We start from the raw sequence: 17,099 nt of genomic DNA, 5'->3' as shown, positions 1-17,099 counted from the left end.
CTGGCTTTGTAGCCTACAGCAGATGAATGTTGAATTGTTAAACCTATGTTAAGTGAAACTGCACTAATCATACTGCATTATGTTGTTGACTAAAAAGCCAATCATGTTTGGAGGTGCGCTACAAATTGCATGGTTGCTTGTCAGCTGTAGTAGTCCAGCAGAACAGAAACAAGAAACCGAGGGAAAGAGGCAAGAGCGTAAGAATCGTATCCAGGCAGCATCTAGCTGAGGCCGAAGGGGCTGATGGGTAAGTAGGTAAAAGGTCGGGACAGTCCGGGGTGAATGAGTACATTCTCCCAGGGCCCTCCCACAGAATGCGCTTCTGCTCAGTCAACACGCCTCTCTTAAAGAGACACAGCCCTGCACCTGCCTCCCGAAGGGAGACCTCTGCCAATGCACTCGCCTCAGTCGGGAGGTCTTGGAGAGCGAGTGAGAAGCCTCACATGACGGTGCCCAGGGCACAGGAAGCTGGACAGATTCAAGGAATGGGAGCCCGTCCTTTCGTCATAGGTAGGAATCCCGAGCGCCCCATATATAAGGAGCTCATTATTGTTCTCGAAACAGGGATCGCCCCCCCCCCCTTCCCAGCTCCGGGTTTTTGTGGCTTGGATGCTCCTTCCTGAACCAGACCCCATTCTGTTCACCTCTTTATATTTTCCAAGTCGCGGCGAAGAAGAGCCTCCTGTCACTTTAAGGGGCGGGGTTTAATTTGGGAACGAAGGGAGGGGCGGGACAAAGAGCAACGTGAGTGCCGTGGGGGTATAGAGGGCTATCCGTATGGTGAGGGGTGACATTTCCTCTGGTAAAGCTCAGGATCCCATTGGTGTATGTCAGACGCTCCATCGGCCCATAAGCATCGTTCAGCGGGGGTCTTTGACCTTCACCTCCACAACCTGGTAAGTTGCCATCCGTGCCCGCGAGTGGTGGGCAGGTGGCAGGGCATGTTGCCAATATTTTGGAGGCGACAAGATGGGGATTTTTGTTTCCGAGATTTTGGGTTCGGGGAGGTGGGGTGTCACCACATTACACCCTCGTCTGTATTGCAATGATGGTGTTTTAAGGAGGGGTTAAAGGGGCTGGGGTGTAGGGCCTTGTGGGGTGGAGGCTTTGTGTATGTGGATAGTCACAGACCAGAGGTGGTGGTAGCCGTTGTCACCCTGGGGTGCCGGTGCACATTCAGGAGGTGGGGGGAGGGCACCACATTGCTGATGGCCGTGGCCAGATGGGGAGGTAAACAGTTGTCAGTGAGAGTGTCTGGAACAATGACAATACTTTGTTTGCTGTTGCTAAACTGCAGCGAAGAAGCCATAGCCGGGTTTAAAATACCTGCATTGTAAAAATCACATCAACACTTTGATATGTACAGACACACAAGGTGGTGGGTATTTTGCGCAAGACCAATTCGTAAACATTTTCTTTTTAAAAAAAAACATGTTTAATACATGATAGAAAGAATGAGAAGAGAATGTATTGAGAGATGGAACGAACCCCAAGGCGGTCTGTGACTGTATTTATAAAGCAGAATGTTCAGATGAAAGGTAACTGAACAGACACCGAATTTGTATCATTCCGTACAACCAGTCTCCCTTGGGGCATCAGGGCGAGCTTCGTGAAGCAAGCAAATAAGTAATGATGTTGCACAATTCATAACCTACAAGGGACCACCCGAAATTGTAAAAACTCTAGAGTTGTGTGGAGGACTGTGTCTGGCGCAGGAATGGGAGCAGTGCTGGAATTGGAAAACAATCACTCCAGGAATCCATAAATTGGGCGGGGGTGGGGTGGTGGGGGGGTGAAGGTGTGACAGAGGAAAGGGGGTGGAGTCACGAGGGGCAAAAAAGCAGAGCCTGACAATTTATACACGTGACAGTAAATCGATCCTAGCTTGCTTAATTTATCACATTTAAAAAATACCCTACAGGGTTAAGACACCTTCTGCAGAGATCTTTGTGCACCCAGCAATTTTGAGGAGGTTATAATAGCAGTAAGATAACTCTGGTGGTTAACACAGCTCTTGGAGAGTTCAATGTTTTGTCCACTCACGGTTTTGACTCGTACAGTAGCATAGCCTAATAAGCATTGAAGATGCAATAGGCCTCGCCTTTTATTAAGTTAAAGCCATTTGCTTTGCTATATACCATTAGCAAAGCAAATGGCTTTAACTTAATAAAAGGCGAGGCCTATTGCATTTTCAATGCTTGTTTTTTTTTACTTACTACAGATCTTTACTGAAGTGAAATGTTGGTGCACTACAGATCTTCAGAAGGTGGCAACAATGATACTTAACTTGTCACGACTCAATTATGCGGTTTAATGCCGATCATAGAAAGGACTCCTGAGCCGAACATAAAAAGACTGATCTTACCTGGTTGTCTCCGATCATTAACAAATCATCGATGCTCTGCTGTGTCTTCCCTTCTAGTGACGTCAGGTTGCCCCCGCTCTCGCCCGTCTGCTGCAGACATGCGCTGTTGAACAGTAAGATGCTGTTACACGGGTCCCCCACACACACCTTGTAGCTGTTGCTCTGTGTGTAAAACCAGCTCTGGTTCGGACATGCAGGCTGTCCGTATTCAGCTTTGTCCGCACTGGCTTTATGAATCCTCAAAGCAACAAAGATGATAACAGTCAGCAGGAAAACAAAGGAAATGACTGCGATCGAGATGACCAGGTAGAGGTTAAGCTCTGGGGTGCTATGTCCGCTTTCAGGGTTCTCTCTGAATTACTTACGCACATCACTGGTGGCGTCCATGACAGTGATGCTGAGGGAGACTGTACTGGAAAGGGCGGGTTTCCCATGATCCTTCAAGATGACAAACACACTCTGCTGACTCCCCTCGAGTTCTTTAATCTCACGAGAGGTTCTTACCTTGCCTGTGTGGAGCCCCACGTTAAACAAGCAACGCCAACAACGCCTCCCGCTTTTTTTTCTCTTTTAGAGCCGTCCCAGTTGGACTGGCTCGCCTGGCTGGTTTCTTATCTTTATGGGGCCATGCCATAAAGATAAAAAAACCTTTTACGCCAGCAGTAAGTCGGGGCAGCCAGTCCAACTGGGACGGCTCTAAAAGAGAAAGGTGTACGTCACTAGACGCTCTTTTCCCATGGCTGGCCACCGTTTAGCATAAACGGTGACGCCAGCCAATGGAAAAGGGGGGCGGAGCTTAAAGCCCACTAGAGAAATCTCCTCAAATCATTAAATCTCGCCAGCGAGACTGCGCATGTCTGCACAGTCTTACGCTAGGCGAGACCTAAAAAGCGCTTCTACGCCTCGTCAGGTGTAGTAAGCGCTCTATAAATGCAATTACAATACAATACGACACAGGGTTAATGTGCTCTGGTGCAAAGCCATGCGTCACACGCAGATCACAGATTTGCATTTTATTTAGATCGGTAAGTGGGTTACTGCTTTTGAAACAGATCATTTTCTTGCCTCCAATTCATAAGTTCCAATCCTTCTAAAACAGCACAGTGATCTTATTACCTGCATCAAGGAGCTGCATTAAAACTGTAATTCATGGCTTTAGATTCTTATTGTTTTTTTCTCAAACTGTTGTTACTCTGAAAATGCAAAGAAAGGTTCCATTGGAAAGTAATAAAGTATTTTTAGTACAGACAACTCCAACCACAGCAATAAGTTGTATATCCTGACTTTGCGTTTCATCCACATTTCGCTCTTAATGTATAATTTCTACAAGTATGGCCGATATGTGATTCTTACATCTTTGCATCCTCATTGTTTTATGTGAGATTTCCTGGACATTTATTTGCACACTTGTATGATTTATTGTGCCTCTGTGTGTGATGTGAAACACTCTGACATCATACTCTGGGATGAGCAGCACTATAAAATAGTTAATTAAAAGAAATGCCTTCTAAATTCTTATCTGTGAAATTACTCATACACACAGATACAGCTTTAATTCTTACAGTGCATGCACATCTCTTACATAAGGGATTGAGTAAAGTCAAAAACCTGCCTCCGTGATAGTTTCTCTAAAGTACTTGTGAAGTGATAAGCTGTGGGCCTTTGATTCCTTGGCATCTAGGTGTTAGGCTCCAGTTCACTCCCTACCAAGATGATAGTTAAACACAAGAACGGCTGATGACCCTTTAAATCAGACCTTCGTTTTAGGCCCAGTTGGAAGTAAAAATAAGAAAGCCCCCTCACTGCCTGCTGGTTGCTGCTCTGAACAGAATGCAGCCAATGTGCAGGTGCTGCTGAATGATGTCCTAGTATCTGAAAATGACACCAGGACAAATTCAGCATTTTTTACGTGGGATTTGGCCCGGAAACAGCTACTGGAACCCGGTTCTGGCAGGTTCCCCCTATTTTCCAGCACTGGATGGTAGTGATCTGTGGATGTGACTGAACCGGAATAATTTCAGTCTTGGAGGTGGGAAAGGGAAGGACCATGAAATCTTCGGGGGCTGGAAGGAGGCCCTTCTAACCTCAGAAGGCACTGGTCGTGGGTTAGTGTTGGACCTCAAGTTGGTTATTGTAAGACAGGTCTGAGGGACCGCTTTTCATAGTTTTATGAAAACTTTTAGATCACAGTGGCCTCAGGCCGCTCCTTGATGTTCTAGATGGTGGTTGTTCTGGGGAGATAGAGCACTCTTCCTCACACGAGCCACCACTTGTATTCGTTTATTTATAATGTGCTACAGTTACCAGACAACAGTCTAGTTTCATGGCGCCAGGGTGGGAGGAACAAGGATTAAAGCAGCAAAAAAGTCAAGGTGGCTGAGAAAAGAAGAGACAGAAAAAAGAAATGGGAAATGGACAGCAGGAAAGGAAAGAAGGAAAAGAACATTGGCGGGGAAAAATTTGGAAAGCATGCCGCAGACTCTGCAGTAGTGACTTTTTCTGCTAAAAGAGGGAGCAGGAAGAGACAATATCACATCTGGAGGAATTCTGCTAAATTAGAAATTATACTTTTTTTGGTGCCTTCTTGGAACTCTAGATTGGTGAGGTTTCTGCAGGATTGAGGGAGTTGGTTCTTTAGGTCCTGTTTCCAGTCGTTTGTCGCCCGATATTCCTATATTTCCATTCCAGGTGTTGCCAAGTCAGAGGACCCTTCAGTTTTAGTTGTAGCCAGTATGGACTTTGACGAACTCCTCCGTTTCATGGACAGCTACATCGGAAAACGCAATAGGAACAGCAACGATCTGAGGCTGAAGGCCCAGTTTCCTCTGCATGTGAACAGCCACATCTAACAACATGTAGGAGGATCTGGGGTATGATGCCATGGCGGGGTATTGCTTGGTTCGGTATGTAGTGTGCTGTCTATCGATTTCATACACTATGCTCAAAGCGCACCCCCCGCTACACATGGACAGTCGTAGCTCGGGAGAATGAGAGAGAAGCTGTGTGCCACGGCTAAAGCTGGGAGACCAGGTGTTGGTTTGAAGGATAACCACGCCCTCCTTGGAAGAACTACCAAAGAACCCTCCTGGAGAGCGTGTCTAGACGGCAGGAATGAGCCTCGTGTAACGAAGGGTGCTGACGTGTCTGGAGGTTCTCTTTATGTGATTGCTTTACGCACTAGATTTGTGGTCTTGGCAGGATATTTGTCAGCCCTTAAAGCCAGCACAGATATTTCACAAAGGCAGTGCCTGCTTCTGCGCTTTTCTTTTCTCCTATTACAACTGCGTTGGCCATTTGTATTGGATTTGAGGCCTTCGCGACTGGACCTTGTTAGGAGACAATCGCGTATTCCAGCATCCTTTACAAAGGAGGATCAGAGACTCTTTTCTACAGGTCCTGAAGCGAGGTGTCTTTGGGTGTCTGCAGGACTTCATGAATCCAATCCTGTTTTTTCTCTTACATATCACTGAATTATGGCGCACTGGTCAATTGGGAAGAAAGCATTAGGTTACTAAATGCAAACCCAGGACTGTAAATACATTGCCCTGCTAACTTGGGGCAAAGTGGCAACTCTGCATGGACTCAAGGGTGGGAAAAAGCGGGCTTTTGAGCATCGCGAGATTTTAAGTCCACAAGTTCACAACAGCGATGCTTACCAATGTGGACCAAATGTTAACCACAAAAGATGTGATTCTTTGGTATGAACCTGAAGATAGCCAGTCGGGTTATAATAATCAACCAATAGCGATACTGCTCCAGAGCTCTCAAACTTTCCAGTTTCAGATGTTAGTAGGTCATCCAGTCTAGGTTTGTCCTTGGCATTCTGGTACTTGTAGTCCTGGTTTTTATTAGACACTGCAAAGACCTAGACTGGATAAGTTTCCCATCCGTGACCCCCAAAACATGAGAACTGTGTGCTCCAAGGTAAGTAAGACTTCCACCCGGTGAGCAGAGCCCTACTTGCTCCTTCTGTTCTAACCTAGGCTTCTTAGCTCAGAATTATGTGCAAGTTCCGGCCTATTACATATCTGCTATTGTTCGAGATCACCATCCTATATGCAGAGATCCAGAGCGCAAATCCTTTAAAAAGAAGTTGGGGGACTAACTAAGTTAGGCAGTATTCAGGTGACATCATGGTGCATGATATCACTGCACGCGACATCACAGGAACTGATATCACAGGAAGCGACATCACAACCATGAACTCAGAGGAAGTGACATCACAAGAAGTCACATCAGATCTTAAGACCGTACATATATTTAGCAGTTCTATCATGAGTACATGAGAGTGCATTACGAGATTTAATAAATGAGATTGTGTGTTGGGCTTGTGCCAAAAAAGTGACGCTACCCTGATGCAAAATCTGGGCCTTCACTTCCACATTTATTTTTTAAAACTCTTCAACAAGGAAATTGTCAACAAGGAGAAATGTGGCAGAAAATCTGTTCTGCTTAATTGGTTGCAAAGTCTGCATTTTAAAATATCTTATGGAGTTAAAGCATCTGCTGCAGAGATCTTTGTGTGCCCAGTAAACCCTAGGAAATTAAAATAATGATAAAATAACTCTGGAGGTTAACGCATTTGCTAGCGAGGTCTATGTTTTCTCTAGTTCCGTTTTTTGATTAAAGTAGCCTAGATGACTAATGTGTCTCCTGCAAAGCACATCATGTAATATGCAAATAACAGATTTGTGATTTATGCAAATAGGTAAGTGGTTTACTGCTTTTAGCACAGAGATCCTTTTGTTATTTGTAGTTCATTAATCGCAATCCTTCTACTATAGCACAGTGAGCTACGAAGGACATGTGACTAAGCCTGGGTGTAGTTCGCGGAGTTCTGCGAAGTGGAAATGCATTAGTTAAATGCCGTTCGCGGTGATTTTCAGTGCCAAGTGCTTGTCCGCACTATCATCGCGAACCGCACCATGTACAGTGAAAGCGGGAGCTGCTTCCTTTCTGCCGCTCGAGTAGATTTTTACTCGTGCAGCAACTTTCTCAAAGCGAACGGAAGGTTTCTCAACGCGAGCGGTCGCGACCACTCACAATGAGAAATCTGACCGCCCGCGTTGAGAAGTCTCACTGGGAGGTTGATTTTACATGTTCGCCAACTTTATGTCGGCGATCGCGAACAAGGAAAAATCTCGCAGGGAGGTGAATTTTCCTTGCTTGCGCTCGCCAGTTTCATATTGACGAACGTACGTTTTTCAGTGCTCCGTGAGCTCCGCGTAACGCAGAGTGCGGAAAACTCCGCAAACTCCGTGAGCGGAACGGAGTTCACTGCCCAGACTTACATGTGACTCCTACACCCTTTAAACCTCACGGTCTCATGCAGGCCCACTGGAATTATGTGATTCTGATGCCACTGCATTTTTCGCATAATTATGGATTTGGCACGTAATCCATAATTTGCTATTTTTAGCAAAAGAAAATAGTTTCTAGCTTAAAGGGATGAAAAGTTGCAAAAATGCATGCTGATGTGCAGCAGAAGGCACTTTGAAAAAGTTGACTGTTCACCTTTTAGTTGCATATTGCTATATTGGGTGTTAAATTAGTACTAACAAGGTGAAACCTTTTTCCAGACCGTGTTAAGATGCGTAAATATTACAAAATAATGAAAAGGTACTATCACTAACTGTGCCACATCATGCCGCATAATTTGCATATTCTTGCCATGTAATTTAATAAACCCTGCCGCATAATTGAATCCTTCATTGCCGTACAATTCCAGTGGCCTTGGTCTTATATAACACATCCTGTACATTGATTTACACACACGTGATTTTTTGTCAATGTATAATGTGTACGTGTGATGTAAAGTGCTCAAACACCCTGCATTGAGATAAGTAGCACTCTAAAAAAATGGTTATATTTAAATTGGTATTTGTGTAAATACTGGGACAGAGCAGCACACCTGAACATTTTTACAGAGCATGCATAGCTCTTATATACAGGCACTGAACAAGGTCAAAACCATGTCCCTCTTAAGTACTTGTAAAGTAATAATATGCTGCGTGCCTTTGTTTCCCTCCCTCATTACGTTCACGCCTAGGTGTGAGGCTCCAGATAGCTCCCAGCCAGGGTGCTGAAAACAAAAGGAGGACTAACGGCTCCTTAAATTCGACCGTTGTTTTTGGCCCAGCTGGAATTTATAATAACAAAGCTCCCTCACCGCCTACAGGTTGCTGCTCGGACCGAAAGCAGGCAAGGTGTGGGTGCTGCTGAATGTGCCCAGATGTCTTATAATGACAGCGGGACGAGTTCAGCTTACTTCAGTGGGGCCCAACGTCTTGCCAGGGTGGACGGCTTGCACCCTGTGAAAATAGTGGGTGAACGCCACCTACCCGCTTGTACCCCAAGTATTGTGCCTTGCAGAGATCTACCAGGGCAATTTCAGCTTTGAACCAAAGTGGGGCGGCAATCACTCCCATCTTGTCAACTTTTGTCTTGGACACAAGGACAACGTGATCTGAAAATTAGCGATCTTTTTGTCACTCGTTCAAGTTGGAATGTGGTGCGTTGATGGGATCCTTGAATAGTTTAAGTGGGGTGGACTGTCTTCCAGGTCATGTGATAAAATACTACATGGGAACTTAACAGTCAGAAGTAGTTGACTGCGAGGAATTTACTGCAATTTGGTACAACCCTTCGTTCCAGATGTCCGTAGAGTGGTGTGATGCTGCCATCTGCTGGAAGGTGCTGGGCATGCATAATGTTTTGTTTCGGAAGCGCCATCCAGAGAAGTGCTAGCGTATATGCAGGGCCACTGGAATTTTGCGGCAGGTGAAGACCAACATATGCGGAAGGATTGACAAATATGTAGCAAGAAAAGGCAAATTATGCAGCATAATGCGGCACATTTTGTGATAGTATTACTTTGTAATTTTTGTCATCTTTACTCCTGGTAACACTTTCTGGGAAAAGAGTTCACCTTTTTTTTTGTTGAGTTTTATTCAGTGTGAACTCGACCGGAAGGTATCAGAGCACTTTACATGAGCACCAGTTGCGTTACAGATGGACACATTCATTTTGTTAGGCACGGGGAGATAAGTGATTTTCCCAGAATCACAGGATGTTGAGCGTCCCTGCCAAGACTCGAACCCGGTTCCTCAGCTTCGAGGTCGACCACTCTAGCGATTAGACCACATCCTCTCCCCATTATTAGCAACAATATAACATCCGAATACTGCAAGAAGCAACTGAGAGATGACCAGTCGGCCTGGGCATATAGCGTTCCGGTGCACAGGGACCTGAGTTGCCATATATTTTGTAACTTTTGATCCCCTTAAGCTAGAAACAAAATGTTATTTTTGTTAAAATCAGCAGATGATGGAGTAGGGGTACATGGGGACAATCCATAATTATGTGAAAATCGCCGTGACCACGGAATCGCTTAATTCCACTGGTCCTGCATACATGTTAATGATCAAGAGAATTGCATACAGAATGGTGCTGCACAAAGACCTTCAGGCACTGTCTGTGCTTTACCCACAACTCAGAGGAATTGGCCCAGAATGAAAATAGGACCCCCATCAGCTATGCAGCGGCAGCTGCTAGTAGTTTCTTTTTTTTTTTTTTTGCAGATTTTTTTCAGTTATATATAGCGCAAACTCGACCTGAATGTATTGGAGCACTTTTATGTGACCACCAGTTACATAACATTAGGTCTCGTTCATTGGTTAAGTGCCCAAAGGGTAGCCAAGTTACTGCAGGACAGGTCGGTTTGTTCCTGCAAACCTCTTAGTGTGTGGTGCTTTGACTGTAAACTACCTCTGTTCTAACTGTGAGACGCACCTAGCCCTATTTGGGGACCTCTGGCCATATGGCCCCTCCAGGTCTAAGGCCTTCCGAATCTAGGTTTTCTATGCAGAGGCGTAGCTTCACAGGGGAGTGTTTGGGGTGTGAACCCCCCCCCCCCCCCCCCCCCCCCAAATGCATTCTTGGCTTGGTAGTCGGATCTGGGAAACCTCAGTCGGGTCTACTGTATCTGTGTTGGTTTTTATTGTTCCCATTGCACTGAGAGGCTTTAATTCTTCATTTTTGGGATTGAGAACTTAAATATATATTATGAGTGGTTTACCAAAAAAGTAGTTAGTCTGTACCCACAGAAGTATTTATGAAATGGGTGCAAATTTACTATGTTTTGGAATTCACAAACTTATGCAGTAGTAGGCTTGGAAAGCTGTGCCATTTTCAGATTTCCAGACATACTACTGGCAATCAGACACCCAAAGGTGATGGAACGAATGCTTGGAAATGGTCTAACCACTGGCAATTGCTTAGAGTAGTTTTTCAACTAGGCCTGGGCAAAATTTAAATTACGCTGGGGTAATTTGGGAAATTTCTCATTACTCTTGTTATTCAAAATTCCCAAAAAAGGACGTTATTATGCACCTTCGCTTAATTAGGTCCGATTTAAAATAAACATTACAGTGAATGGTGCAATTTGCAGTAACAATTTACAACAAATGCATGGGAACAATAGCACACGAGTAGTTATTTGCGGTGCTTTTGTTTAAATGCTCCTTTGTGCCAACATTTACAAGATTTTGCACTAAAATATAGACCAGAACAATAGATTTGCATTTCGTGTAATTTTGCTGAAATTTCACCTAATTATGCGAAAGCAAATTGCAAACATTTTTGCACACCCCTAATTCCAACCCATTGTTTTTCTCCCATTATGCCACTTTAGACCGAGGTCCACCGAATGCAAACCAGTACTGACCCAGAGACGTTTTAATACATGGACAAGGTGGGCTGTTGTCCAAGGCCCCCAGCCTTTCAGGTGGGGCCCTGATAGGGCCAACTCTCCCTCTGCAGAGAGTGTTGTCCTGGTTACCTTTAATATTTCTTCAACAAGTTGTTTTAAACACCGTTTTCCTTTAATTTAATTTATTTTCAATGTGGGTGATGTGTGGTATGGCAGACGTGTTTATGTTTCATGCAACATTGAGAGAAAACACTCTTTTAGAACAAAACTGGATCTCACATATGAGAAATGGGAGGAGGTCACAAATATTTTTTACAGTAGTATTAGTGTGCTGCTGCTGTGTTACAATATCGGAAACACACGTCGTTATCCCTAAATACTAGATGTAAACCCATTTAGAATTTTAAATAGTGGACTGTGCACTTAGTGACCTGGCCAAAGAGGGCATGAAAGAACTGAAACTGGTTCATGAAATAAAATCTGTTCCGAACAGTGGGCCACAAAATATGTTTGGCCCAGGGCCCCCAAAACCCTGAAGACATCCCTCTACTGACCCTATTGCTTATGTGATCAGTCCATCTAGAACCTTGGCCATCTGACTCCTCCACTTAGTGTCTCATCTGTTTTTTTAGCTGAGAAATGTGAGATTCAGACCCCCGATTTCACACTGTCTAAGCTACGCCCCTGCTTCTATGAGTAAGGGCTTGGTTCTGTGGAACTATGATGACTCCAAGGGGCCCTGGCGTTGAGGCCCTCCCCAAACTGATGGGCCACCCTGCGTGTGAAAGCTTCTGACTTTGGGATGCTTGTACATACATGAGGACTCTGTGACCCTCCGTGTGCTATCGGCCTGGCAGTCGCTCTCACACAGACGATACATGAGTAGCTCTGGTTCACAGATATCTCATGTTTAGGGGAGAAGGGGGTTGAGGCAAAGAACCTTCACACGCACAAGGGCAAAATGAGACAAAAAAAAAGATGTCCAATAGAAGAAAAACTTATAATGACAAATACTCTAGCATTCCTATGGCATGGCATTCCCCCAAGAAAGGAACTGGCTTCCTAATCACTGTGAAGCTGTTTCACACAGCCCTCTTCTAAAATGCCAGACGTCTCCTCTTGTGGTTTTCCTCATACTTGCTAAATAATTGTTTTTTTTTGTAAATTCACAAATTCCCACAAACTCCTGGAAATTTGCCAGAGTCCGAGATTTGCAGTAGATTTTCTGTGGCTAATCTCTACTCATCCGGATTTTTCATTAAGTGAAAAATCCACATGGGCACATTCGATCGAAGTTTGCATTTGCAAATGTAACTTTTTATCCAGTCGACACATTTTGTACCGCATGAGATGTCCTGTCTCCTAGACCTGCATGAAAGTTGGCAGTGTTTCCTACTCATTGCTACACTGGAAGCACAGTTACTGGAACCTTTTTAATTCGCAATTTTACAATTGTGTAAAAACTCGCAAGAGGAAGAGTTTGTCAGTGTTCCATGCATTTTTGTTAGGCCACTCCTCTGACATTTCTCATCCCTTCTCCTAATTTGTGATTGGGAAAGTAGCCATTCTGGCAGCATTTTGGCTATCGTAGGTGCCATATAACGCTCCTAAAATTCCACTTATTTTGTGACTCATGAGATGGGATTTAGAATCATAACACCCTTTTATGTGCATTTAGGTTTCCTCCCTCCAACAGTTATGGTTTGTTGTTTTCATTTGGTGACAGCGTTGTGACTGCATTGTTTTTTTCTTTCATTTTTCGTTATTGTTTTAATCCAGTGCTTCTAATGTGGTTTTTCTTTTTGCTTATCAGAACATATACATTGGCCGATTTCTGCTGCTGCTGCCCAGATCCCGCTGCTGCTCGGATCCCGCTGCTACCTGATGCCTCCCTTACAGTAGATCTTCCCCTGTTGGGATCACTCTGCTATTGGTATTTTTCTGCTGCTGTGATTTGTCATCTGCTGGACCCTTGCTTCTGTCTGGGTCTATCACCTCCAGAGGCACCATGATCTGGATGCTGAGGCTGTATGTCATTGGGACAGTGCTGTCTCTGCTCTCTGTCTTTGTTGGTCTGGTGGACTCTCTGGGTGGTTTGCAGATTCTTTGGGGCTCCGGAACCCCAAGCTCTGATCCTTCTCAAAACAAAGTTGTAGAAAGTGACTTCCCCATGGAGATCATAAAGAGGGGTGTACAGTTGAGGAGTAAGAAAACTGTTGGCTCGTAGATGTTCGAAGGACCGCCAGGTGGCACAGTGGAGGACATGAACGAAGGCAATCCATGACTTCAAATTCAATTCATAACTTGGCTGTCCACATCATTGTCGACACACCATAACACGCGTAGGGTTTTCACCCTGTGCCAGATGAGGATGAGCTGCTCCTGCTTGTTGTGAGCAGGCGTGTCAAGCTTACATGCATTTTAAGGTGACAATACAAGTTGACCAATTTGTACTGCCTATGTCGATCATTTACATGAAGGTACTTGTCTGCCCTGAGCCCTAAGTCCTTGAGGGGTCGGTACTTTGTCGAAGTACATCAGTGCAATTTTCTGATTGTGGACCAACACTGCCTGTGTGGCAGCATTATTTGACCCATTTCAATAGAGTTTGTAAAGGGAGGCAGGAAAGCTGCTCTGAAACCTGAAGTCTCAACTCCATTTCCTGTTCTGCTGTGCAGAGCAGAGGTTTTCTTTGTGAACTAGAGGTGCTTCAGGTCAGCCTGAGGTCTTGCACGCGTCTTGTACAGGCGTGGAGAATGACCACTTACCCGATGTCCTTGCTTCTTGACTCTTTTCATTGGGGAAGGAGATACAAGTCTGGGGAATTGCGGTGTATGCTTTTTTACCATCTCTGTTGTGCTATGTAACACTATTGTCTCCTTGAGCTGTGGGGTGGGCGAAGGAAGTAAACGGGTTGGGGATTGTTTACAAGGAGAATCCTGAAATGCCTGAGAAACTTGACTCTGTGTATCTGCCTGTGAACATTGAGCCGTAGTATTTTGTTTTTTGTACTGACAAAACGGTTCTAAATACTGTCTTGATGAAACTGAATGTAGATGTGTTGGGTTCTTAGAAGCAGAATCTTGCCAGGATATTCCTCTGGAGAAGAATGTCAATAAGATGAATGTCCTGGAGTGAATATTAACAGCATATCCTTTAAAGTGAAATGTTAACATAAGATCGCCTAACTCAAATTCTGGCTAGATAATCCCTCCTCTGCCCAGCTGGTAATACTCGCACCCCCATTTCACCCTTATATGGCGCATCCTAGAAGTAAAAAGTTACCAAAACACTCTCAGAAGGAGCGGAATGCTGGATGTAGGAGTCCCATGAAGTGAAATGCTGGCAGGATAACCCTTCCCACCCTGGAGTGTAGAATGCTAGCAAAGCAAACTACTTGAGTGGATGGCTGGTAGAGAATGGCTCAGTGAGTTATGTCCTGTTGGTCAAGATATATGGGGATCTGCAGCACTAGTTCAAAGCACAGTAAGGCTAATTTAACCTCTGTGCTTCCGACGGCAGCATAATTAGTATGAATAAATTGTGTGATAGTAGTATATGTTATTTATAGCACTTGTCAGAAGGCTGATATGAAGCACCATATAAAACCAGTTACTATTATTAGGAAGAATTATTAACTTGAAATGCTGGCTGGAGGAGTGTGCCTGGAATGGCCTACCCGTATGATCACCGGCCTTTGGGTGGATTGCTTCCCCCCCCCCCGGCCAGTGGAATGGTGACTGAATTAGAGTTTTTTTCTTTCTTTCTGCAGATTTATATAGCGCAAACTCGACCCAAAGGTATTGGAGCACTTTACATGAGCACCAGTTATGTTACAGAAGAACACATTCATTTTTTTGGTAGGCACGGGGAGATTAAGTGATTTGCCCAGAATCACAGAATGTGGAGTCGACCCCGAGGCACGAACCTTGGTTTCCCAGCTCCAAGCTCGGCAGTCTAGCCGTGAGACCACATCCTCTCCCTAGAGTTCTCAGAACTGACATTGCAACAGCCTGGTCTGCTGACTTTTCTGTCCTGTGTTGTGCTTTCCTCTCTGCCGGCTTGGGGCTGAGTTGGGAACCAAGAAAGCCTGTTTATGCAGCAAACAACTTGTTAGCAGCCTCAACTACTTGGGGCCTGCATACCGTCTTGCTGAATTAGGAAGAAGTTTGGCCGGTCTAAAGAGGCCATTACACCTCTGTTGATCCTGCTCTCCTGCCTACAGCAGTAGGAAGCAGTGGTCGGTGTGTACTTTGGGCCACCGGCAAGCAGATACATATTAGCCACACTCTTTCCCCTCCTGATAATCCAGAACATGCTATTTCTTCATGCCAGAACATCACGTATAATTTTAGATCAAGGCGGGGAGGCTAACATGGGAAGACCCGATGGATGCAAACCTTGTCAGAATAAAAAGGGAGACTCTTGTACAATGTCTGAGTCACGCTGTCCTCTGTAATTCCTGTTATTGTTGATGCGTCTCACCAGTTATCCTGATGACCATTGATTAAACATAGTAAATACTGCGTCAGAGTTTTCTTTAGTCCTCTCTTCCTGACCATCTGATTGTGGGTGAAACACAATTGACTAACGTGATTTTATATTTTAAGGAGGTCATCCAGTGTTCTCCAGAACTGGGATGTAATCTGAATGATCCAGTCGCCGACCATTAGTAAGCAATACTATCCTTTTGAAAATACTTGTGCATCTTTATTGCAGATGGAATAATAACCTGCTCTAAAAATGATCCATCTAATGGAACTAAACTACCACATTGTAAGTCTTATAATGTGAAATCCTTAATAAAATCTAATAGTCACTTTGTGCCAAGGCTCTCAAGGAGTAGGTAAAAGTAATAAAAATGGTTTCCACATACCAAGACATACCAAGACATCTTAGCCAGAGTACAAACTCAACATATTTACTTAAGTAAAAAAAAAAGCACTCGTAGACCACCTATGAGTTGGTATAAAATGAACTCCTTACCCATCTATCTTTCCGCTTAGATTCTTCTGGTTTGGGGACATGAATGCTCATTCTTCCTTAAAAGACCTCCAAACTCATGATTTTCCTCTTTATATGGCCAGTGTCAGGCACTGCAACCTCTCTCTGTCTTTTAATATTAATGTCTCTGATATCAAATCTCCACCCATCCAGTCTTCAAGGGATTCTGTGAACGAGGGTCGGTATCGGAGGAGAGTGGTCCGATGCTCCTTTAGCCAAATACCCTGAATCTGGGTTTGTAGATCTGTCACCAGCAAGTAGTCAAACTCCAAAAGGATCCTTGAGCATTAGATTACAATGAGAATTTTTTTTCAACATTATGTTCATTGCACCATAGGCAAAACCTTTCAGTTTTGATTTACTCCCCCTTACCCCCTTCAATTGTTTCAATCTATCCACCTTTTCGTCCATAAAAACAAACCTTTAAAAAATAATCACCTCCCCTCGGCAGGGTAAATGGTTGATGCCAAGGTGGGTCGCACAGCAATACCACTATCGTCAAATCCCCATCCAATGACTTGGTAACTACCGCATAGCAACCCAAAGAGTTAACTCAGGATTTGAGCATTACCAAATGGAGCAGAATTACTGAACAAAAAAGCCAGACCTCATGATCCTGAGGTAGCTGGCATGAGCCAATATTGTAAACCTAGCCCTACCGATAAAGTTACAGTGAGTGCCCACCAAATGGAATGCATGCAAGTACTTAGCCAGTGACCCATCAGGAGTCCTTACATCACATCCCTTACATCAGGAGTCATTCCATTTGGAGTACCATTACATCTCATCGTCATTACATCCCATTTACACTTACCTTTTATTTTTTTTAACTTTTCTTTACATGCCTACCGAGTTAAATGTAGAGAATACATAATGGGTAACCGTGTAATATGGTCCAATATTTCCATCATGGGGTTTTGGTGAGATCATAAACCACAAAGCTGAAGGCTGCGTAATTGTAATTGTCACAGCAATATATGATCACATTATGTTACCTGTTACGTATTTTTTTTTTGTTAC

At 44.3% G+C, this 17,099-nt stretch overlaps 1 long non-coding RNA gene across 1 annotated transcript; it reads left to right on the top strand.

Annotated features, from left to right (window-relative positions):
• The first annotated feature begins 744 nt into the window (after positions 1 to 744).
• Positions 745 to 15,601, top strand: LOC146855806 (uncharacterized). Its single transcript, XR_014981392.1, has 2 exons — positions 745 to 896; positions 12,889 to 15,601. It is a non-coding gene; the product is annotated as an uncharacterized LOC146855806 (long non-coding RNA).
• The last annotated feature ends 1,498 nt before the right edge of the window (positions 15,602 to 17,099 follow it).

Source organism: Triturus cristatus, chromosome 4_1, assembly GCF_964204655.1.
Source record: "Triturus cristatus chromosome 4_1, aTriCri1.1, whole genome shotgun sequence".
Classification (NCBI taxonomy): domain Eukaryota; kingdom Metazoa; phylum Chordata; class Amphibia; order Caudata; family Salamandridae; genus Triturus; species Triturus cristatus.
Note: the sequence above shows the minus strand (reverse complement) of the source record. Positions and strands in the feature narration are given on the sequence as shown.